This window comes from Cavia porcellus, unplaced genomic scaffold, assembly GCF_034190915.1.
Source record: "Cavia porcellus strain 051 isolate PalLab524CR breed Dunkin Hartley unplaced genomic scaffold, mCavPor4.1 scaffold_27, whole genome shotgun sequence".
In the NCBI taxonomy this organism is placed as follows: Eukaryota; Metazoa; Chordata; class Mammalia; order Rodentia; family Caviidae; genus Cavia; species Cavia porcellus.
In genome coordinates this window covers 7,675,853-7,700,272 of record NW_026947510.1, presented here as the reverse complement: position 1 = coordinate 7,700,272, position 24,420 = coordinate 7,675,853, and the positions used below count along the sequence as shown (strand labels likewise).

The following is a 24,420-nucleotide window of genomic DNA, read 5'->3' as shown; positions in this document are numbered from 1 at the left end:
AAGGCCATGGCCCCAACGGGGCAGGTGGTGACACGACCCTCCTGCCAGGAGAACAGGACCTGCCAGCATGTCACAGCGTGGGGCAGGACGGGCAACACTGTGACTGCTTTTGGGATCATGAGTGTTGACATTGCACAGAGTGACACGGAGCCCAGATGCACTGGGCTGTTGGGGATGCAATGCTTGAGGCCCTGGATTCCAACCCAGCACCAAAAAGAGAAGAGAGACAAGAAGAGGGTGAGAAAAACAAAGAAGAAAGAAGAGAGACAGAGAGAAAGGGATGAGAGCTGGGTGGAGTCCTGCATGCCGGCAATCCCAGCACTCAGGAGGCTGAGGCAGGAGAATGGCTGTGAGTCACCCTGTCTCAAAAAAAGAAGAAAAAGGAGGAGGAGGAGAAGGGGGAGGAGAAGAAGAGGAGGAAGAGGAGGAAGAAGAAGAAACAGAAGCAGAAGCAGCAATGGTGAGTGCAGAGACAGCATTGAAGCCTACTGCAGGTCCAAGAGGACAGTGAATCAGGGCAGCAGTGGACAGTGGACATGGGAAGCCCCTGCCTGAAGAAGTCTGAGGCTTGGGGTTCTCTTGAAGGTCAGAGGTCCTGGCTGCTAGTCCCTAATACTGCTCAGAGGCTCACAGAAACCTGGTGGGATGCAGAGTGTGGGGCCTGACTGCCATCCCAGACTCCTTTGGGCAGGGAGGGCATTACTGACTCAGCAGATATTCCCTCAAAACCAAGGAAAGGCCTTCCCGGGCTCTGGGGACTTGGAAGGGGCAGCAGGTCTGTGCCAACTGCTTACCCGGCCTGAAACCTGTGCCAGCCTGAACCGCCTACCCCTGCTTCCCAAGCTCTCTTCCCTAGGCTGGTGATGTAGGGTCTCTGTCCCAGCTGGGGACCACAGCATGGGCAGTGTGAGGACAGCAGCAGAAGCCAAGGAGTGGAGACCTTCCCGGGGTTGTCCCTGCTAAGGCCACAACAGCGTGAGCAGGGAGAAGGGGTCGGGCACCAGGAAGGTGACGGGAGGATGGAGAGAGAGCCTGAACAGGGCACAGGGTACCCGGGTCCGCTGGTGGACAGTGACTTTGACACTGGGACCCAGGGGCAAGTGAGTCCCCCCACCCCTCATGGAAGAGCTGCAGGGACATGGAGGTCACTGCAACCTGCAGATGGTTGTGAAAGACGTGAGAGATGGGAAGAAGCTGTGCCAAGGACTGTGTTGGTGATGAGCCATTGCCTTGTCAGAGGGTGACCCCACACTGTCCGGGAGCAGCTGGTGGAGTACAGTGGGGTTGGGGTGGGCTGCCGAGGCATCCAGGATGGCCCCAGAGTCCCTGGAGCAGAACACACTGCTTTCCCAGGACTTGAAGGCCTCAGGTCAGGTGCAGAAGGTGGAGCATTCCTTTGTTCTACAATGACTGTGATTCCCACAGACCTGGGTTTTTTGTTTGTTCATTTGTGTTTTTGAGACAGGATATCTATATATAGTTCAAGCCATGTAGCTCAGGCTGCCTCAAACTCATGGGGATTCTCCTGCCTCAGCCTCCTGAGTGTTGAGGACTTTTGGCTCCCAACCTTCAAGGGTACCCTTCAAGGCACTGCTACTGGAGGGAGGAAGTTGCTCCAGATCTTAAAGTGAGGAGGCTCTTGAATTCGACCTTTGAGCCCACTACTTCCTGTCATCTGCCCGTGTCATGGGTGATGTCACAGAGGACGTGACCAGACTTGGTCAGCCTAACACTGTAACAATTTGCCCCTCGATAGGGTTTGGTCTCTCTGATCACACATCCCAGGCTTCTGTTTACCCCCATAAGAAACTGGGTTGGTTTCTGGTTTCAGAAGCCTCATTCGTCCCCCAAATGTGCAGAAAGACAATGTGCAGCTTGGAAAGAGTGGAGGAGACAGCCCTACTGAGCTCAGGGCTGCAGGGTCCTACTGGAGAGTGGCCCTCCTGGGAACCTCCTTTGAGTGACATAGTGGGCAGAGCAGGGAGGGCGCTGGGCTCCTGAGCACAACAACCAGTCCTGGCCTTAGGGGTCCCTCACCTCCCTGCCCCATTCAGAGTGCAACACTGTTGCCTCAACTGCCCCAAAACTTGGATGAACCTGTCGCAGGTGTCTCATGGTGCTTCGGGAGGATAAGGCCACCTGCAGATCAATGTGGAGATGGGGATGACAGGACCAGGAGGGACGGCCAAGGACAAGGACAAGAGCCCAGGCGGAGTCACAGATGATGGAGCGCATCAGAGTCGGGGGACCTAGGGAGATCCTGAGGGGAGCTCTGGAATCTCCGACCGCAGCATGAAGGATCCTCGGAGTATCCATGGATTCAGGTACCTCAGGGTTTTATGCAGATGTGTGTAGGAGCCGCCACCTACACTGGCCACCAGCACAGAACTGACCCACTTAGGCCTGAGCTTCGTGCAGCACGAGGTAATGCTACTTCCACCACCGTCAGTGCACTTTCTTCTCTTGTTTGGTGTTAAAAGACGCTGACACTTGGCCCAACCTGGCATTGGGAGGAAAAATATTGATTTATTGGTTCTTTAATCTAAAAAGTTGGGGGCAGGGGTACAGCCCAAGGGTAGAGTGCTTGCCTGGCAAAGGAAAGGTCCTGAGCTCTCTGGCAACACAAACCAAAGCAAACCAAAAATCACAGAAAGTGAGATGTCTGTAGAGTCATGTTCATACACATGGATACACACACATGCATGCTCACACACATGCACACACACTGAGAAATGTCGCTGGGCAATGCTGGCGGGGATCTGCCCATAGGTTGTATCCAGAGGAAGTTTCCTGGAGGAGGGACAGGGCTTAGTTGGACACTACATTTGAGGATAGTTCTTTGTTTCAAGAGAAGAGAAAGAACCACAGTAGAGATGGAGAAAGCAGAATAGCTGTGGGCCAGAGGGGCAGCCTGGTGATGGCTCCCCATGGGCGATGTGTCCTGCCCTGAACTCCTAGAGAACCTTCTGCCTCAGCCTCCTGGACGTAGAGATTACTGGCATGCGCCACCACACCCGCTAAAGGGCCATTTTTCAAAACTAGCATACTAATATACTAATATTTGTAACCTTATGGCCTCATTGAAGAAGCCACTATGACTGTCTTCGTCAGCTGACAGGAGGTGGCCACCATGGATGGAACATGTTGGAGGCTGGGGCATGGGATGGGGCAGAACTGAGAGGATACATGAGGCCATGGAGTGGCTGCTCTCGGAGGCCCAGGTAGGATGTGGAGCAGCGTGCAGGTGGGGAGGGTGCCCATGGGCAGGGGCCAAGGCAGATGGAGTGGGAGCCGGAGATTCATGTGTCCAGCAGCACAGTTTGTTCCATCAGGGCCGGCGAGGGTGCAGGGGCACCTATCTGGCCTCCTGGAGCGCTGCAGCCCAGCCCTGCGGCTGTGGTGGTATTTTCCCCTCCCCCTCTCTCTGTCTCAAATTTTTTTTTTTAATAAAAATAACTATAAAGGGTCCGAGGCGCTTTTCTTTCACAACATCTCAGCACTTAGGTCCCAGCAGCGCATCGGTGGCAAAGAATGTCCCCTGTCACTATGGCTGCTTGCCTTTATTTGAAGTGTCTGGCTGAGCTATCTCCTACTGACATGCTTCTTTCAGGGCGAATTATTCATCCCCCACGGCCCCACCGCTCAGGCCCTGGGCTGTGCTGCCCCGCAGGTGTGAGACAGGCCCGGCCTTTGTGTGCAGGCACGGGTTCCCCTTGGATCCCCTCCAGGGCTGTCAAGTCTCCCCTCTCTCCAGGCTCTGCAGCGCTCAGGCTGACGTCTCCTGTCATCCAGGCGAGGGCTGCACAGCCTCCAGCCCGCCTCTAATCTCCCCCACCACAAAGGGCAGCCCTGTCACTCAGGGGGATGGTGGTGGGAGAGCCTGGATCGGGGCTGCGCGATAACATGCCCACCCTGCCCGGGGAGGAGGAAGCTCAGCAGAGCGGCCACAACCTCCTCACGGTGCACGGCGGGCAGCAGGGGCAGGGGGCAGGTAGGCAGGAACAGCAGAGCTAGCTCGGGCACACACGGCACTTGGAGTAGACAGAGCAGTGCTGGCGAGTGGGTAGCACAGGGTGGGTGGCCATCTCAGTGCCATCTGTGAATGTGAGGGAGGCCTGAAGTAGCATGGCGCCCTCTGCCCCTCTGCACATATTTTTCTCTCTTCCTGTAGATCAGTGGTGCGCAAGACACAGGGAGGCAGGGACAAAATGAGCAGACTTGGCAGGGGCTGGGTGAGGCTGGGCCACCTGCCTTCGTGCATTTCCTTCTGTCCATTGGGCATACAGAGGACCTGAAGACACATACAGCAGGCCCTCGCTGCTGGTAACAGCATAGTGGTGCAGGGTCCAGCCCCTGAGTGAGCCCCGGACATTTGCACATGGCTGTTCCAGGTATTCGAGTTGCTAACAGGGAAACTCAGGGCAATTGCATGTGAGAATCTGGCTACCCAGGGCCACACAGACCAGGGCTGGGTAGCAGTTCTGAACAGGCAGTGTCCCCCACCATGCTTTCTTCATCTCACACCCAAGTCTCACACGTTCTATGCTTGCCTGATCTCTGGAGACACTGGAGGCTGAGACTCAGGGTCCTGGACAGACCCAAGTTTACACCGCACCCCCACTTCTCTCCAAGTCTCAGTTTCTCCATCTGTAGAATGGGACTCACAGCTGGGAGTTGGGGGTCAATACATGCTTCTATCCCAGTGCCCTGGGAGGCTGAGGCAAGAGGATCACAAGTTTAAAGCCAAACTGGGCAACATAGTGGCTTCATGAGACTCTTTCTCAAAAAAAAAAAAAAAAAATTTAAAAAGGGAAAAACACCCAACATATGAAAACAAGAGAAAAATGTGTCATGTACCTCAGCCTGGCACAGGGGGCGACCCCTAGTTCTATATAAGAAAAAATGCCGTTACCAGGTTTTATTGTCACTGCTGGTCACCGACATGTGGTGAGTACCTCATGGACTAACCTCTGTCCAGTGGGTGGGCTGGCAAAGGTGCCAAGGGCTGAGCAAACTGGCCAGGCCTCCCAGAGCCCAGCCTGGTGCCTGTGGGGAGGTGGCCAGAGGTATAGTGGTGGTGTCCCCCACTGGGAAACTGTCCTCTGGAAGAGAAAAACAGGTGTGGCCATGGCTCCCAGCTCTGCACTGTAAATTAATCCAACCAAGCAATTGGGAACAGAAAGTGTTTCCTGTCCCAACTGGGACAATGAACAATAAATGCAGCCAGCCTGCTGGCCCCAGCCCCTGGCCTCAGAGGCTGCAGGAAGAGATGACCATGCCTACATCTGGGCTGAGCCCAGCTCTGCATTGTTCTGGGCTTGTGGCCGGTGGCTAAGCAGAGCCCCTTCAGCCCGGAGATCTGCATTCCTCACTAAGAACGCATTTCCTGGGGGGTGGGCGGAGCAAGTGTCCTTTGGCACTTACCAGCATGTCCTGAAAAGCTGCTGTCCCACTCACCAGCATTCAGACAGTTGACACCCAGACCCAGCCGACATGGTCCAGACAGGGTCGTGCTCTGTCCCACTTCGAAGGCTGACTGGACACAGTCTGCCAGCACTGGCCGAGAAGGACCATTAGGAGAGTCGCTCATTCATGACGGTGGTTTCTGATCTCAAAGCAAGACTTGGGGCGCTGGTCCCCTTGGGCAGCTCCTTGATGGCAGGCTCAAGGCCCTGCCACTGAGTTTCTGAGACCAATAACCAGGGTTGTAGTGGCCCTGAATAGACGATTAACTCCAGGAATGTTAGGAGCTCGCCCCGCCTGGGAGTTAATAATCATTTTTCCTTCAGGCACGCTCATATCTGACCTTTACAGAACAATGCACTGGCCAGAACCAGGATGAAACCTGGGCCTCCCTCATGCCAGGCAAGCACCTGTCCCTGAGCTGCACCCTGGCCTGGCCTAACATGCTCCTAGAGGAGGGAAAAGAGGGTCTCTGTCCAGCCCAAGGGAGACCCGGTCAGGAAGCAGCCAAGGTGCTCTTTGGATGCATGATGGTCCCATTTTTCCTGCAGAAAATTCGAGCTGCAGGGAGGTGGGGGTGGCAGTGTAGTAGAGGAGAGGCCCTGTCCTAGGCACTGACGGCCCCTAGCTGACAGATGTCTGCACCAGCAGGACAGTGTGTGCAGCAGGACACCTGGACATCCCTCCCCAAAGAGGCTTTTACCTGAGCGTGTGTCATGGCAGTAGCCACAGAGCCTGCAGGGGAACCATCGGGCTCCCAGTCCCTGCAGAGGTCCCACAACAGGCCCGCCTTTCCTGTCCCCTGGCTGGGATCATTAATAAACCACTCTCTCTCTTTTTCCTCTTCAGCGAGGGGGCCCTGGGAATCAAAGAGGCCCTCGGTGACTCAGGCGCTTCCCATTGCCCTGTTGGAGCATCCTCTGCTCTTAGCGGCGAGCTGTTCACGTCCTCTTTGGACCGATAGGAAACCCTCCCATTGTTTTGCTGCAGGGATATTAGTGCCGATGAAGGAAGCAGCCCATCAGATAATCGGCCGGCGGCAGGGGGGCGCTGGCCTGCGGCACCAGCCCGGGCACGCGCAGGTCCCACTTTGCAGCACCCCCAGACTCCCAGCCCTGGGTGCCTTGGCAGACACAAGAGGGGTCCTGTGTCTTGCACCCCACTCTTGTCTAAAATGGAGAGGGAGGAGGAGGTGACTGAGAGATTCTCAGCCAAGTGCTGGGGTTCAGCCGGCTCAGTCACTTATAGACCCTGGGCTCCTCGGGGAGCCCCTGCCTGCTGTCCCTTTGATCTGGCTTTTATGCCTTCTTTTTTTTTTTTTTTTTTTTTTTTTGAGACAGGGTCTCTCTACGCAGTTCAGGCTGGCCTTGAGCTCACTTTGTAGCCCAGGCTGGTCGCGAACTCACAACAATCCTCCTGCCTCGACCTCCCGAGTGCTGGGATTAGAGGCATGAGCTACCACGCCCAACTCTCACTTTTTTTTTTTTTTTTTAAAGCCAGTCAAATTTAGCAGTGGTGGGAGGTGGTATACCAACTTTAGTGACACTAATGTTAATAAGTTCTGATAACCCACTGCCATCGGACCAGCCTTCTTTTTTTTTTTTAAGATTTCATTTGAACAAAGGGTTCTGCAGTTGACACACAAGAGAAGGACCATCTTTGTGTTCTGGATTTGAGGAGGGTGTTATATACATACATGGGATGCTGGAGGGTGAGGACCACAGCAGCCCAGCTTCCCACCCAGAGCCAGCCCTAGTAGATACTCCCTGAATAAATGAAAGGTGTCAGCCTTCCTTTCCTGGTTAGAATGAGGACCTCAGGTTCAGAGATGGTGTGCGATTTTCTCAGCACCACACAGCAGGATTTGAACCTCAGGTGAGACCTGGGACAGAGCTCTGTGATAGTCTGGATTGAGTGCAGGCAGCTCTGCAGAGTGAAAGGGGGCAGTGGAGGGAGAAAGAAGAGAGGGGTGCGAGCCGAAGTGACAGTGCCTTTTTTCTTCTTTTCTCTGCAGGCTGGGACCTTGTGGAACTTGTACTATTTTTTAACAATTCCAGTCACCGTTTACTGAGCACCTATTTTGTTCCAGAGGCTGCACCCAATGCTTGACACACAAAGTCCCTTTAAATCCTCCCCACCCCAGAAAGACCTTGGTATTTCTGCTTTCCAGTGGGGACCCTCAGAGAGTCCAATAGCTGGCTTCCTACCCCAAGAAGAAAATAGCAGAGCCTGCGGGCAGAGTCCTCTTGAGTCTTTGTGCAACCTCACCCCAGACTGCAGCCTTTTGGAAATATTTTGGATCACTGTGCCTGATTTAGAGCCAGGAGTGGTGGCACAAGCCTGTAAATCCCAGCTCTTGAGAGGCTGAGACAGGAGGATGGTCATCAATTCAAGGCCAGCCTGAAACACATTAGGGAGACTCATCTCAAAATAAATAATAAATGAACAACAGCAATAAACAAACAAACAAACAAAAAGCCCAAAGCCAGCTCTGAAGCCACCCCTGCCTCCCCAGCTGGCGGCACAGAAAAGAACCAACAGCCGGCCCTGGCCGGAATCCTGTTTGCTCTGTGTCGTCAGTGCCTCTTACCAAGCCCAACTGCATTCCAGGTCTTCACTGTCACACGCGTGTGTCGCTGAGTGCGCAGATAGGTCAGCCAGGCTGGAGGGCTCGCTGAGCCGAGCCATTTATAACTTTGTTTATGTGGGAAAGCAGTTCCCTCATCCAAACAACAGCCTCGCCGGAGAATTTTAGGAGCACAATCAGTTGTAAATTGAGAATTTCCTGTCTTTGTCAGGGCAGGGCAGGGAAGAGAGCAATAGTTAATTTCAAAGACTAAATGAGGATAATACATTGACATAAAAGCCCAAGCTGGATGTGGTGGCACATGCCTGTAACCCTAGCACTCTGGAGGCTGAGGCAGGAGAATCACTTCAAGTCTGAGGCCAGCTTGGGCTACACAATGAGTCCAGGCCAACCTGACGCTCTGTTTCAAAAAAAAAAAGTGCAAAACACTGGGATAAATGCATTGAGCACCCCTCTCCCCAAAACCCCACAACAGTTGCTATGATATTAAACTGTTATTTCACAGGAAGACAAATGTGTGGGACTCAGGCCCCAGGACGGGGACCGAAGGCTTGCAGGTGGTAAATCTCTCCCAAGGCGCAGGGATTCCCATGTGCTGAGGCTGCTTACTGTGGAAGGGCTGGCAGTGCGCCGCCTGCTGCAGGAGTGCCAGCAGTGTCAGGGTGCAGGAGCAGCTGTCTGTCCATCGCAGAAGGCACTTCTGGCTGCAGAATCAAACCAGTAACAGACTCGTCAGGAGAGCCAGGCACAACTGCAACAGCAGGGTCTTTCCCTGGAGCCAGAAAGTTCTGAGTTCGAGTCCCAAATTTCCCTAGCCCAGGGATGTAGACCTCACATCATGATAGTTAAATTACAAGTAATCTAAAAGATAAACAAAAAGCCAGGTGTGGTGGTGCATGCCTGTAATGCCAGCACTTAGCAGGCTGAGGCAGGAGGATCGCTGCGATTTCAAGGTCAGCCTGGTGACAGCCAGGTGACAACTTGTCACCTGGTGACAGCCTGTCACAGACAGACAGATGAACAAACAAACGAACAAACACAAAAATCTTCACATTTAGAAATTAAGCACTTCTTTGCAAAACACTCAAAATGCTAAAGAGAACAGTGTGATGGTGACTAAAATTATACTTTAAACAAGTGATCTTTAAAAGGCTCCATACCAAACTCGTGTGCAGTTACAGCGGCTCTCTGAGGGAGAATCATGTCTCTCACACATGCCTGAGACCCTGAGTGCCGGTTGTCATCTCTCTCTGGTTTATGAGTTTTGTTGGCCTTGCTCTCCTCTTGATCCTCCTGTCTTAGCCTCCTGAGTTCTGGGGATTCTGGGGTGCACCTCCACACCCCACACTCTAGTAAGTTTTGTCTTTCTCTCAGCTTGCTTTCCTGTCCGTGTTCAGTAGCAACTGGCTGAACCTTGCAAGAGCTGACTGTGTGCCTGGCTCCCGAATCCCTGCTGGGGAACCCCAAGTAGTAGCTGTGACGAGGATGAGGAGGAGGACACAGGACTAGGATGAGGTGGGCCCCACCCACTGGAGCCTGCGTCTCTTTAACCCAAGAGCAGCTGCCAACACCAGGCCCCGGGGACTGCTGTGGCCTGTGCCTCCTGTCTGAGCTGTGCTTAGTCCGGTGACAGCTCGCTCTTCTCCGGTTTCGTAGGCCTTCTCTTGCACAGTCAGTCCCTTGGCCGCCTCCCTTGGTCTCACCTCATGAGCCCAATGACAGCCGGTGACCCCTAAATGAACAATCTGCAGCCCTGACTCCTCTCCTGCTGTGGTTTGGACACGTGTCCCCCAAGGAATGAAGTATGCAGTATGAAGGTTCCAAGGTGGTCTGAGTAGTGCTGTGAACCTTTAGGAAGTGGGGCCTTGGGGAGGTGCTTAGGTCAGGGGCGTGGCCTCATTGCCAGGGGCGTGGCCTCATTGTCAGGGGCGTGGCCTAATTGTCTGGGGCGTGGCCTGGAAGGGGAGCCTAAGGGCCTGGGCAGAGATGGAGAAATGGTGGGCGCAGTGTTCTTCAATCTTTGGTTTCAGAAGGGATGGAGAGTGCGTAAGTGGAAGACAGGTGAAGGCGGGACAAGGTGCCTGAGGTCTGAGAACTCTTCAGGGAAGGAAGCAAAAGATTAAAGTGAGGGAGCCTCTGTGTCACAGTTACGGTTATAATCCCAGCTACTCAGGAGGCAACTCAGAGGGTCGAAAGTTTTGAGGTCAGCCTGGGAAACTTAGTGAGACCTTGTCTCAAAATATAGATGGTGTGGGAGATAGCAGGTCCACTTTGGGGGTGGAGACACGGTGGCTGGTTAGAGTCAGGGCACAGGGACAACGTCAGGCCCCCCTGCGGCTCTTTAGTGCCTTCATCTAGCAGAGGCAGGAAAGCCAAGGGCTTCTCTAGACCACTCTAACTGGAGGTGGGCTGTGACTCAGTCATGAGCCATGATTAGCATGGGAGTAGATTTAAGAAAACATTTTCCTTCTTGACAAAGTGAGATGGACAGCTGGTCCAGTCCTTCCTCTTTCCTTCTTCTCCATGCAAGAAGAATGGCATGAGCTGATGGCAGGAGCTACAGCAGTCATATTGTGACTATGAACAAAGAACATCACTGATTTCAGCCAAGAAATTTTTAGCCATTGAACAACACTTCTGATTTCTCATTGTATAGGGGCAAAAACCCCTAAAAGCTAAAATCCTAGTTGACTTAAATCACTAGTTTGTTTTTCTGTGACTGAACACAAAAAACTGTATCCCTGTCTATCGTCAAGTTGGCCAACAGACAGGCATGACTGTGTGCTTCCTTTTGCTTCAAATCCTTCCCAAGGGAGATGCCATTGTCCTCAATCACATGACCCTGTGACTGGGCTGTGGGGTCCGCATGCTGTAGTGCACAGCCTGGTGACCACAGGCACAGAAGTGTACTGCGGTGCCAGGCTGCACCACCTGGCCCACAAGCTGTCTACTGTGCCGAGCCCTCTGCACCCTGAGTGTGGGTGTCTCACCTCCCCGTCCCCACACCTCTGCCCAGGGTGGCTGTCTTGACTGTCCTAATAAATAAACCCAAGAGGCCCCAGACTTGGTGCCAGCTTCCTGTGCCATCCTCCAGATTTCTCTGGGCAACCAGAGTCTCCTCCCGTGGCTGGTTCTGCAGCAGAGGGGCTGCAGCCTCCCGACGCTGTGCAGCCGGTTGAACATGAGTCAGGCCCAGCGTAGCACCCCAGAGGCTGCCACAAGGGATACTGTGTGGCAGGGAGCAGGGACAGCCAGGCCCACGAGAGGCAGCCACTGTCACGGAAGTGGGCGCAGCCACAGGAAGCGCCGGCCTTGGTGAGACTGGCTGGCTGGGGTGGATGCGGCCTGTGCAGCTGGACTGGGCTCAGGTTCCTGGTGGTTCCAGAGTGGCGGGCCGGGTGGGGCTGTGGCGCCGTGGGTGTGGGTACCCAGGAGGAGGCTCGGGGCAGTGCCCAGCACTGAGGCTCATCCTGGTTGCCGCCTGGGGGTCCCATGGCTATAGAGGCTGCTGTGGGAGAACAAAGCGTCCTGCAGGAATTCCGGCCTGGCCAGGCCTGTGTTGTGGTGCTGGGCACCGAGCCTGCTGCCCTACAGGTCCTGCCCATGGCTCAGGGCTATGCGTGGCCTCTGACTGCCCTGCATTCCACAGCTGCTTCCATGCTGCATCGTCTCTCCCCTTCCTGTCCTGGAAAGGGTGCTGGCCCCGGCAGGAGTGAGGGTTTCCTTCCTGCAAGCACAGGCTGCCTGCCTCAGGCCTGGTATGGGCTGTAGGACCTTGGCCCCAGGTGCATGAGTGCCCAGGGTTCTGGTACCCTAGTTTCCCCCAGTCTTGCACCCTCTCTGCCTTCACCCCACATCCCAAATCTGGTCCTTCTTTTGTCCCCCACTGCCACGTGGTCACACTGCTGAGCTCCTCTCAGTTATTGTGGCCCAGAAACTGTAGACAAGTCCTGTCTGCCCCAGGGCCTTTGCACAGTGGCTCCCTCTTCTGGAAGGTACTTGATATACAACTATTGCAACCGAGATGATGCATGGGAAATAGTAAGACAGGGTGGCACTCGGGGGTGTCAATTATTATTTATTATTTTTACTGCAGCTTTAGTGCTTCTTTGCTGGATGGCCTTCGTGGGCCAGCATCTGTTTCCTATTTTGTCAACTCAACCTGACTCCCTCTGAGAACCGCCCACTAGTCAATGCCCTGCCCTCCCTTTCCCGCAGCTTCGGGCTCAGAGATGGGTATGATTCAGGGTGAACCAGAGACATCCTTTGTTTCCTGATGGCTTCAAGGCCTGGCAAATGTAAGAGCTGGAACACTGCAGCCATCTTGCCACCAGGAGGAGAGGTCAGCCACCAGAGAAGGTAAACCAAGGAGCAAGACAGAAGCCAGAGTTGGGTGACAGTGGTGGCTATTAGGCCCCTTTGGCTGTGACCCTGATCCATGTCTGGATTCGTCAGCTATTCCCATCAGTAGTGATCATTTCAGTTAAGCCAGCTCAGGGTCAGGTATTTGGCCACCAATTGTCCTCTACTTCATCCTCTGCGCTCTGCACGCAGCCCCTGGCAGCCGGTTCTGAGTGGCACCTCCTGGTCCTCTTCACCAGGCTGATGGCAGGGCCGGTGGGTGGGGTGAACAGGTGCCCTAATGAGAGGGTTCTGGCTCCTGAGTGCTGTCCCTGCCTCCCGGCTACTTCTAGGCCACATCCTTGGCCCCTGGCTTGCTCTGCACTCCCTGCCACTCAGCCCTGCCCCAGGAGACACTTGCCACCCCCTGCCCCGCCATGCGCTCTACCTCTCTGTCCGGCCTCCTCCTCTCTCACTTCCAAGCCCCGCAGTTGCCTCCTCCAGGAAGCCTTCCCTGACCTCCTGGCTCTTCCTACCAGGCCCCTTTCTGTAGCTGTCATTCTGAAGCTATTTTACCTGTCCTCGCTGCCTCCCTTGCTGGATCATGAGCTGCCAAGGCTAGGTGTCACTGTCCTTCCCTGGTCTGCACTGCCCACACTCTGCACACTCAGAGCTGTGGCCTCATTCGCTTCCCCAGGCTGGAGTCCATGGCATCCAGGATGTTTTCAGGTCCCCTGTGTGTATCGGCTCCCCAGTGCTGCAAAAATACTGGGACAAATCACCTTTAAAAAGGGAAGGGTCTAAACTGCTAACGGAGATGCCAGGGTCCTCGTGGCCACACCCACCCTTGCAGGCCACTGCCTACTGCAGATCCCGGCCTGAAGCCACTTCAGTTGGGGCAGCTGCAGTGGACACCAAGAAGCGGAGCCTCGACCTCTCCACAACCTTGCAGGACACGAGGAGCTGCTTCCTTCTCCACACCTACAGTGGGGCACTTGATTGGCTGGGCCCAACTCTAGGTTTGCAGAGGCACCAGGGAAATGCTGCTTTCAAAGTCTTCCGTTCTGTGTGGTGTAGAGAGGCACAGGAGGACTAGGACGAGGCCGGGGGTCATTGGTGTAGCTCAGGAGATCTTTCCTGACCCCAGCATGGGCTCAGGGCCTTGTCATATGCTTCTGGTGATGATGTGCCCGCGTGGTCACTGACGAGGCCCAGCTCACTGCGAGACCCGCATTTTCACTGCACCCCGCCCTTGCAGGAGGAAGGGGTTGCAGCCCTCTCTCCCTGAGGCTGGTGTCGCCCTGTGATGGTCCTCTTGCACACCCCTGCTCAGGCTGCCTCGGTCCTCGTTCCCCATGGCCCTGGCGGGCAGCTCCATTTTGATCTCTGGGATCCCCATATTTCTGCTGGGTGGCAGGAACTGTGTGTCCTTGCAGGTATGGAGATTTCTATGGAATAAGCTGTAAAAATATTGGGGCTCAGTGGTAAGGTCTAGCAGTCTTGAGATCCTGAATTCCATCCCCAACACCATGAAAAAAATCTATGTATGGCCTCAAAGTCACAGTGCTGCTTCTGCCTCAGCCTCCCAAGTGTAGGGATTACAGGTGTGCACCACCACACCTGGCTGAAGATGGGAAGAGTCACTTTTTAGGGCACAAGCCGGGGTGACCGAGGCGGCAGCTAGAGTAATGGGGACCCTGATTTATGTCCTGAATGGGACACACTGGTCCCCAGGCTTGTGGCTGCTGACCTGGATGCAGCAGTCCGTGTACAGAATAAATAAGGATTCAGGAACTACCCCAGTCCAACCCAAGGCACACACACACACACACACACACACACACACACACGCACGCACACACACGCATGTGGTTTCTTCCTGAATCAGTCAGAACCCGCCTGGGCTCCTCCTGCCTCCCTGGTCACCACCACCAGTGCGCTGGCTCTAACAGATGGGATCTCTTGGCCTGAGGGACAGAAGTTCCTGTTTCCCTCTGGAACTTGCACTGCGATGATGTCAGTGCTCCTGGGTCATTGTGGGAGGAGATGGAAGGAGAAGAGGGGGAGGAGGGGGTTGCGCTGAGGCTGAGTGGCACCGTCCCTCTGCTCCCTGCCTCCTGCAGCCCTGTCATCCTGCCTCTGTCACCGAGCATGAGGGCAGTCAGTGATGGATCACCAGCTTCTAACTGAGCCAAGTGGGAACTGTTCCGGGGTGGCTCATGCTGCAGGTGTGAGTGGATCCAGGCGCAGGACAGTGTCACAGGAGCCAGTCTCCCCAGTCCCCTGGCTCTCTTTTCCTCTCCCTTGCAACCAAGCTCCATAGAGCTCTTCTGGCTATGTGACAAACAGCCCTATTTGTCCAGGGCCCTGGTTATCTCCAGATCAAATCCTCCTCAGGGCATCAACCCCATCGGACCCCATCAGACAAGCAGAGATGGTCTGTGGATCTGACAGTTACGGCAGGATGGGGTCCTGGATCTGCAGGCACAAGTCAGAACCCTCCTGAGGCCAGGGGCTGGGGAGGAGCTCGGTAGGTGTTCACTGAACAGTTTGAGGACAGGGGGTGATGGACCTCTCCACCTCAAGAGCAAGATGGGAGGAAGGTACAAGTCTGTCCTGAGGGCTGCTTGGGGCTGGCACAGGAGAGACCAGGGCAGGGGACAGGAGGCCACAGGCCCGATGGGTCCGTTGGTCTTCTGTTCCCCTCACAGAGCACCTGTCATGAGCTTCTGTGGAAGAAGGGTTTATTTAGCTCAGTTTACAGAGGTGCTGAAAACAGACTTGAGTGGGCTCTGAGGCAGGGCCACCCCCTAGGGGTGTCGCAAATGGCAATGGCAGGAGAGTCAGAGGGAGCAAGATGGCACTTAAGCTGGGGGGCCAAGGGCTGTGCACTGGGCTGCTCCCCATCCCCTGAGAACCCCCTCACATTTAGGTGACCTCGGGACCTTGTGAGCCCCTCTCCCTCTGCACCCAGACACCTCTAATTCTGCCCCCCTGAGGACTCCGCTTCTAGGGGGGATAAGAAGAGCCACCATCTGGACCCCAGCAGGTTATACAAGGGGCTGCAGGGCCCTGGGCACATCGCCCTCTAATGTGACCCTTGTCTGGGGGACACTGGCCAATGACAGGGGCTTGTTCTTGGGGAGCTCAGGACTCTCCGGGTCCATGGGTAGAGGCTGGCCAACCACCGAGATCTTCCGTCCAGTGTCAGCCAGGGGAAGAGCCCTGGATGCAGGCACAGCCACTCTGAAAGAGGCCATCAGCATCCCTTGGGCAAGGTGGCCTGAAGCATCATGAATTCTCACCCTTTCTTCCCTCCTCCCCTCCTGCTCTGGGGATGAGCCATCTGGGACCACACAAGACAGTGAAGAAACAAGGCAGAAAGAACCTGGGTCCCCCGTGCTGGTCACTTTGAGACGCTCTACCCAGGCCACTGGTGTTTCACTTGTGCTGCTCTTACTGTGGGTGTCTGTCCTGTGACTTAGCAAACCAGAGAGGAGAGGGCACAGGAATCTGGGGGACCCCACCGAGAGGCTCAGTCATCTCATCACTAGGCATTCCCACCCCCACGGGATTCTCTACGCAGTGATCTTCCCAACCTGATACCCCTAGACTGGGTAAAGCCCCCTGTGCCCCATCCCTGCCTCCTCTGAGCCCACTGTGTGTAGCAACGCTGATGACGAAGTGGCCTTGCCCCTCCCTGGCCTGAAGTGGTCATCTCCTCCAGGCTTTCCCTGCTGGGTCCTCTCGGTCCACGGCCACCCCGCCACAGGTCACCTCCCTGCCTGGCCTCAACACTGCCCGCCTCCTGGCTGGCATGTGCCAGGGAGCACCAGGGGTCCCCGTTGTCTAGAAGGGGATGCCCCTGGCTGGCCTGCCCAGGCCTCTGTAGCCCGCCCTTCCAGAAAGTCCCCGGCCCCTTCCTGCCTGGCTTCCTGCCGAGCCCTTCCTGGAAACTGGGCCCCCTGCCCTGCCCCCAGCCCAGTGCAGTCCCCCGGGTGACTCACCGGCCCTCCCAGCAGGCAGGCCAGACTGCCTTCCACTCACTGTCCTGGGAGTCTCGAAAACAACTCAGGGTGGGAAGCAATGTCCAGGACCCACCGTGTTAGGCGACCCCAAGGGATGGGGCAAGAGAATAGAAGGTTTATATTTAAACATTTGCCTGAAAAACAACTCAGTGGAGTTTGCCTAAAATGCAAACAGCCTGCTGCAAAGCAGGCTGTTTATAAACATGTGCATGTTGGGTATGGGTTCAAAAGGGTTTTTTCATTTTTTTGGAAACCCAAACCGGGGCTCCTGTCACTGAGTTATACATCCAGTCCTTTTTATGTTTTAATTTTGAGATACGGTCTTGGTAGTTCCCCAGGCTGGGTTTGAATTTATGATCCTCTTGGCTCAGCCTCCTGAGTAGTTGCAATGACAGGCCTGTCCTGCCATGTCCAACTTGGTTTTTGTTTTTGCTTTCCTATGAGGTTGCATTATCTACAAAGTTTGCTGACTTTCACCTACCTTCTGCTCAGTGCCTCCTTAGAGGGAGAAGAGGGGGACTCAGGAAGAGGGGGACTGGCCTCGGCTACTGAGGAGCCCCATGGGCTACCAGGTGTTGGGATCACAGGTTGAGGTAGCCCAGGAGGCCCCACAATGGCTGAGTGATGGGTGGAGAGTGCAGGGCTTTTTGTTTCCTTTAACCAACAAGAAAAGGGCAACGTTTATGCCTAGCAGAACAAACAGGACCCTGACGTTGGCTGTCATAAACTGTGCCCAACAAGCTCACGGGAATGGATGTGGCAGAGATGCCTGAGAGAAATGACTGGCTTCTGAAACTGGGAGCTACACCAGCTTCAGGCACGGCTGGCTCCAGAGCTCCACTGGTTTCTGCCTGTGGTAGCAGGAGCATTCCCAATCCACAGGCTCCTACCTGACCTGCTCAAAATTCCAGTCAAATGACAGCTGCTCTTTCCCATAAATCCCAGGAAAGAGTCAACAGCTGGCTGAGGCCTGGTTTGGGCTGGGTTCTGCTCCATTCCCTACCCTTGCAGCAACTCTGATTATCTAGGTGTGGGCTGTGAACACACTCCAGTGGCTGAACATCCCTCCCAGAACATCCTAAGGAATCCCTTGGGAAGACTGTTCCCTGCAGAGCGGGAGGTAGAAGGTGGGCAGCCAATGTCCTTCACATTTATACTGCTGACTTTAGGGGCACATGGCTGGAAATACAGGGCAGTCTTTCCAACAATTACATATTTGTTTTTCCTTTACACAGTATCTTGAACCATTTTCTGTTGCTATAATAAAATACCTTTGGCTAGTTACTTTATAAAGGAAAAAGGTTTGCTCAGCTTACAGTAGTTCCTCTGCCTGGCTTTGTGGTGGATGGCATCATGGTGGGAGACCACATGCAAGACTAGAAGCCAGAGAGATCGAGCATCCAGGCTCAAGCAGCATGAAAACCCATTCTGAGCACACCAGCTCACTGCACAATAGCAGCACTGCTGTCTGTGAACCGCACCCCTGACCTCTCTACCTATGCTCCTCTTCTTAAAGGCCCCCAGCTCTCAGTGCTGCCACATCAAGAACCAAGTCTCCAGCCCATGTGTCCTTGAGGGCCACACAAAAACTAGGAGTGAGATATGTAGCTGTGGCCTCTGGTGATGTGTTTGTGCAGGCAGAGTGGGGTCTGGACAGTTAAGCTGGGTACAGACGTGGTAGGCACTCCAGGCCTGGAGTGGACTGTAGCCTCCTGGGGCATTCTGGTCCTGGGGTCTGGGGACTGTGCATCCTGGAACTTGACAGCCAGGACAGCTGTGCGGCTGTGGGAAGTGTCCTCTCCCACTTGGACCCTAAGTCCTGGTCTGTCATTCTGTGGGTAACCCCAGTGTGTGGCTTCCTCTCCCTGGGACCGGGCAGGGCAGTTTCTCTGGGATGCAGGGCCCAGCCCTGGATGTGCGGCAGGCTGGGAACATGCGTGATTACTGCAGCTCCGCTCTGGGCAGCGCGTGACCAAGGCACACAGCCGCCTGGGCACTCCCACAGCAGGCGGGCCCGAGAATGTGGGTTACAGGGACAGAGAACTCCTGCTTCATCTCCCTCATGTTGCTGCGGGTCACCTCTCTCCTTAACTTGTAAGACAGGACACATGTCACCACCGTCAGGGGTATCACCTGCCCTGCGGCGGCTGGAGACATGAAAGGACTTCTCCTGGGTGTCACTGACGCTGAGGCCCTGGAAGTGACTGGGATTCAAGTGACTGTTGTGCCCCTCATCCACCCTCCCTGTGATGAGGGTCACAGGCCTGGCCTGCTGGATCCGAGCTGGACCGCAGCAGCCCTGTGTGATGTCAGAAAGAGAAAGCAAAGACTCTGAAAGCCTGCATCATATTTGTGTTTTTCGGTGCTCCATTGCTGTGACAAAATACCTGAAATAATCAGTCTCTAGGGAGGAAAGGTTTGATCTGGCTTGCAGTTCCAGAGGTTAAGCCATGGTCTCTTGGCTCCACCCCTTTGGTCCTGCAGCGGCTCAGAACATTGCACTGGGGGAAGAAACTGTTCATCCACAGTGGCCGGGAAGTACGAAGGGTGCTGGCACTCAATGTCCCCTTCACTGTGTAGCCCAGTAACCTGCCTTCCTCACACAGGGCCTCTCCTCCTAAAAGCTGTCCCACCTATCAATAGTGCCCCAGACGGTGACCAAACCTTTAGACACTGGGGACCTCTCAGATAAGCCATGACACTGTCCTCTGCACCATGATGACAGTGGGTGACCCCACATTACAAGGTGCTCCTGAACAGCTGGCCAAGGTGGCCAGGCTTGCTACAGCTCTTCCCAGGCAGGTCTCTTTCTCCACACTTTTGTGTCTGGGTTTGGGACTTGTGACTTACATTAAATGGAAGTGACTCGAGCCTAAGTTTGAGAGCTCTGTGCACACGGGGGCTGGTCCATCCCTTCTTTCTGTTCCCAGAAGCCAGGCCAGCCCCCTGGATGATGAGGGCCACTGTGGCTGGGGCTTTGTAGTTCTGGCCAATAGCCGGCCCCTGCCACATATGGGATGAGGCTGTCCTAGGTCCTCCAGTGACAGCGGAGCACAGGCACTCGAGACAGCCTAGTAGACCTCAGTGACCTCTACCCTGACCACACCTCCTCAGTGGATCTGTGGTTCTTTGAGCAAAGTCAGAAGGTGGCATTAAAGCATTAAGTGTGAAACAGTGAACTGGGTCAAGGAAGCAACAGGAGGTAGCTCCTAACCTCCAAAGAGGATGAAAAATGTCCACACAAACAAAATCTATCAGCTGGGCATGGTGGTGCTTTTCTGGGAGGCTGAGGCAGGAGGATTGCAAGTTTGAGCCCAGGTTAGGTAACTTAGTGACTTAATGAGATCCTGTCTCAAAATAAAATGACGGCTGGGGATGTAGCTCCGTGGAAAGGCTCTGGGTTCAATCCTTAGGACTGTGTAAAGAAAGCTGATATATCAGATACCACAGTGTGAACAACCGAACGTCCACCATTCACAGACTTGTGAATAGGCAAGTTGACGCAGTCACCCAATGCAGCACTGTTTGGCCATAAAAAGTGTGAAAATGTGCTATGTGCATCTTACCTCCCTGAGGCTGCTGCTGTGAGAAATAAGAGCAGAGAGGGAAGTACTCATGTGTGTGTCATGGTGGAAAACCCTTAGGTTCTCACACCATGTGAATGTAGGTACGTAGAATAAGCCTTGAAAAGCACAGTTGGTGCCTCGGTTAACTCATACTTTTGTTTGTGAACAATCTGGTTTGGTGAAATTCTGCTTTCATTTGCAAACTGTACAACCAGTGACAGACACAACCGTGGGCATCTCTCCTGCACAAACACGAACATGGCCATCTTTCCCAGAATCATGAAATGAATTAAGTTCATGAACCAAGGTACCACTGTACTAAGAAAGAATAAGATGCTCCAAATTTCAATTTGGAATATGGTCGTTGTCTTTGTCTCTTTCTTTCTTTTGAGACAGGTCTCCCTATGCAGGTCAGACAGTCTTGAGCTTACCTTGTAGCTCAGGCTGGTCTTGAACTTGCAACAATCATCCTGCTTCAGCCTCCCCAGTGCCGGGATTATAGGTATGTGCTACCATGCCTGGCTTGTCTTTATCTACGTCTGTTGCTATAACAAAATACCTTAGATGGAGGAATTTATAAACAAAGTTGAGGACTTCTTACGGTTCTGGAGGCTGGAAGCCCCATGATGGAAGGACCAGCAGGTTTAGAGCCTTTGGCTCTGTGCTCATATAGCACAGGGACCAAAAGGGCTGATTGTATTTCCTTGAGCCCTTTTAGAAGGACACTAATCTCATTCACAGGGTTGAGCCCTCTTGGCTTAGTTGTCTCCCAAAAGACTCACCTCTAAATACCATCACCGTGAAGTCCAATTCCAAAAGATGAGTTTTGCAGAGAGACACACATTCAAATCGAGGCCCTTACCCAGCTAAGGACTACATTTCCCAGTCTTCCTTTGTAGCCAGGGATGGCCACATGACTAATCTCGGACCAATAGGATTCCAGGACAAGTGATCCCTGCCAGGCCTGAAATTTTTCTTTCTCCTTCCTGTGGACTGAAATGCAAACATGGAGGTGCCTTTAAGGCTAAAGAAAAAGCCTTAGGACTGGCAGAGGAGCAAGATGGAAGGACCTGGGTGTGCAAATAATCAGAAATGGCTGATGCCTTGAGTGGGAGAGGAGGTAAAAGAGGTGTTGGAGAAAGTCTGGAAGTAAACACTGAACATTTAAAATAAAACATCACCCAAAGCATTGAGTTCTCATGGCTCTCAGGGTGGAAATCAGAATTCTGAACACAGCCTCCATCGGGCCCTGTTTCCAGTCAAATCCTGGATCAAGGCCAAGGTGTGGTCCTGCCCAGTCCTGAAAGAGAGTGGGTCCCTGGGGTACTCTCATGATCCCGACAGCTGCTCCAGAGCACATTCCACTTTTTATAGCCTCGTGGTAACTTTTGTTTCTTCTTTGATGACATCTGTCTTCTTCCCCAGCCTGGGAAGTTGACCATGGCCAACACTTGACTTGTGAAAATTGCAATGTATTATTTTTTGAAAAAATAAATAAAGGAAGAAAGGTGTTATCTTATAAATTAGGGGCTTTTATCAGTCAGGATCTTGACTGCAAGCAACAGAATTGCAATTCAAATGTTTACACAAAGATAAAGCAGCTATGGCTGACAGAACCAGGAAGTATAAGGGACTGGACAGAGACAACACCATAAAGAGCACTTTTTCTCCACTGCTTCTCTGTAGTCTTCTGCATGGGTTTCTTACAGGATACCGCAGAAGCCCACAGCACTCTCATCCTACCACCTGTGGGGAAAAGTCCTGGGATTTACTCTGATTGGTCCTGCCACATCACGTGATCCCTCATGAGCCAATCATCGGAGTGGCTGTTGCTTTCTTCTACTTGGAGTGATACCTGAGACAAGTTTAGATGCAGAGGAAGAATTCTGAAGGTGACAATAGGCAAGGGGCTTAGCAGGCAATGGCAATGTTTGAGCAGAGGTTCAGGGTGCATGGCAAAAGTGAGCAAGGCGAGAAAAGCCTTGTATCCGTGGCATGAAGGTTGAGACAAAGGCAACTGAGAGCCAGACCAGGCACACAGGCCTGGGTGGACAGACAGAGGCACTGCCCCCTACCTGCTCTGGACACTGGTTGAGTCATTACTTTGCCCTACCTGGGGCTCCCTACCTATGAAATGGGGATTTTAAAGGCACTAAGTGACAGGGACTTGTGAGGATTTCATGAGACAAGCAAAGTGCAGGAAAGAGGGTCGTGATCAGGAAAAGGGAGGGGGCCGACGCCAGTGTGTGGCTGTGGGGGAAATGGGGTGTGCATCCTGGAGGCTAGGTGATGGAGTCTTTGGGAGGAAGGGGTCAGTTGGTTTCTGTGCATTGCAAGTGACAGGCAACTTTGTCACTTTGTCAGTAGAGTGCTTATTTTTTTCCATCACATGGAGCCCAGAGGATGGCTAAGTCAGTGGCTCACAAATGCCACCAAGCACCTGGGTGCAAGTCATCAGCACGTTCGTGGTCACAAGCTGGCCTCTGTGGCTTCAGTGCCAAAAGCACAGATACCACATCTGCAGAACACACAGGAAAACTTCCTGTCGGGGCTCTCATCTGCCAGCAACTCAAACTGCCTCTAGGTAATTCACACTTATATCACTCCCCAAAAGAATTTTTTGGGTAGTGAACAGTTAAAATGAGATTTTCTGCAAAAAAAAATCCCCCCAATTTTTTTTTTTTCTTTTTGAGACAAGATCTTGCCAGGGATTTCACTCAGTGGCATAAGCGCTCGCCTGGCAAGCACGAGGTCATGAGTTCAAGCCTTGGTACCAAATAAGGAATTGGTTTGGCCTTGAACTCACTTTGTATCCTAGGTTGGTCTGGAACTTGCAAATGATCCTCCTGCCTCAGCCTCCCAAGTACTGGGATTACAGTGTGAGCCACCACGCCCAGCTAAATAATGGTGCTTTTAAGAGATGAAAATTGCTGGTGTGGGGCCACACTCCTGTAATCCCAGCATTTGGGAGGCTGAGGCAGGAAGATCGCTGTGTATTCAAGGCCAGCCTGAACCTGAGTCTCAAAAGAACCCTGTCTCAAAATAAAAACAAAACAAAAGCAAAAAAAAAACACCCCAAAACAAACAAACAAAAAAAAAAAAGCAAAGAAATGAAGAAATGAAGATGACTATGAAAATGCACACTGTTATGGATTAAAAACTGATGGTCAACTTAACACCAGTGGAATTAAATCACCATGCTGCTGACTATAGGTGTTACGCCTGAGGAAAGTTGCGAGCATAAATAGAGACGTGGAGAAGGAGAAGCTATGCGTTGGTGCATTATTGCGTTGAGGTGTTGAGGGATCGTGGGTTCTCCTATGAGTTGCTGTTTGAGCCGTTGGTTCTCCTGGAGAAGCCCTGGTCCTCACGTCAAGCATCGCTTCCTGGCTCCGGAGGGGAACATGTGTGCCACTTTGTCTTCAGGATGAACTCGTCACACTGGCTTCCTGGCACGTACTCAACTATGCTTATCGTTGGAGGAGCTCGGGGCCTCTGTGTCGCTGAGGATGGCTGTGGTGCCTTTCAGGACAGCCCTGGTCTTTATTGTGAGTGTGACTTCTTGGCTCCAGTGTAAAACCCTCATCCCATCAGCACAGCTCCTTCACCCCGCTGGCATGGACAGTCTGGCTTCCACTGCTGACCTTTGGGCCTTCCCGGCACGGATCCGTAAAAGAGACTGGTGTGAGTCCTTCTTGTGGGCTCTGGGCCTGCAGTTGGACTCGTAGGAGGCATTGTCATGAGCTCTAGGTTTTCATATGAACTCATGTGGGACATTGCTGTGGGATTTAGGCCCTTGGCTAAATAAATATTCTATGTCTTTGGTGTTGCAGATAGATTTCCTGCATTTTTTTATGTTAACTCCCGATGACCATCATAAAACAATATTATAAACTCCATGTCCTGATTCTAATTGTTTTTTGCACAACCTCTGACTATAACACACACCTTCAACTTGACAAGTCCCAAAATAGATCATTTGTGGCTGCTATGGATTTTGGTAGGGTTAGAGACCCAAGATCTTTTCAAATCAATATGCTGTTGTCATCAAATGACCCAAGATGGCATTAAGACCTTAAGACATCACATCCATGTTCCAGGTACCAGGATGAAAGAAGGGCAAAGAAAGGGAAAATCTCATTCCTAGGTATTTACTCAAGACAGAAAAATATACATTGACACAAAACTCCAGGAGCAGGCTGGGGACATAACTAAGCAGCACAGTACTTGCCTGGTAAATGTGAGGTCCTAAATTCAACTCCTAATGCCAAAAAAACACAAACACAAACAAACAAGCCAGGGGAGAGCAGTTACAAACGTTCTATTCATAATTGGCCCAACTGGAAAACAAGACAAACTATCTGCCAGTTGGTGAAAGTATGAAGAGCCTGTGGTATATCCACATAGTGGAATATTACATGGTAAAGAAAAGGGC

General features: G+C 53.1%; 2 long non-coding RNA genes across 2 annotated transcripts; both read right to left on the bottom strand.

Moving 5' to 3' along the window:
• Window positions 1-2,222: 2,222 nt before the first annotated feature.
• LOC134473478 (uncharacterized) lies at window positions 2,223-5,681 on the bottom strand. Its single transcript, XR_010043715.1, has 2 exons — window positions 5,425-5,681; window positions 2,223-2,500 (listed from the first exon to the last, which is right to left on the bottom strand). It is a non-coding gene; the product is annotated as an uncharacterized LOC134473478 (long non-coding RNA).
• A 1,187-nt stretch (window positions 5,682-6,868) lies between these two features.
• LOC134473621 (uncharacterized) lies at window positions 6,869-10,277 on the bottom strand. The gene is made up of 3 exons (XR_010043972.1): window positions 9,754-10,277; window positions 8,054-8,754; window positions 6,869-7,863 (listed from the first exon to the last, which is right to left on the bottom strand). It is a non-coding gene; the product is annotated as an uncharacterized LOC134473621 (long non-coding RNA).
• Between the last annotated feature and the right edge of the window lie 14,143 nt (window positions 10,278-24,420).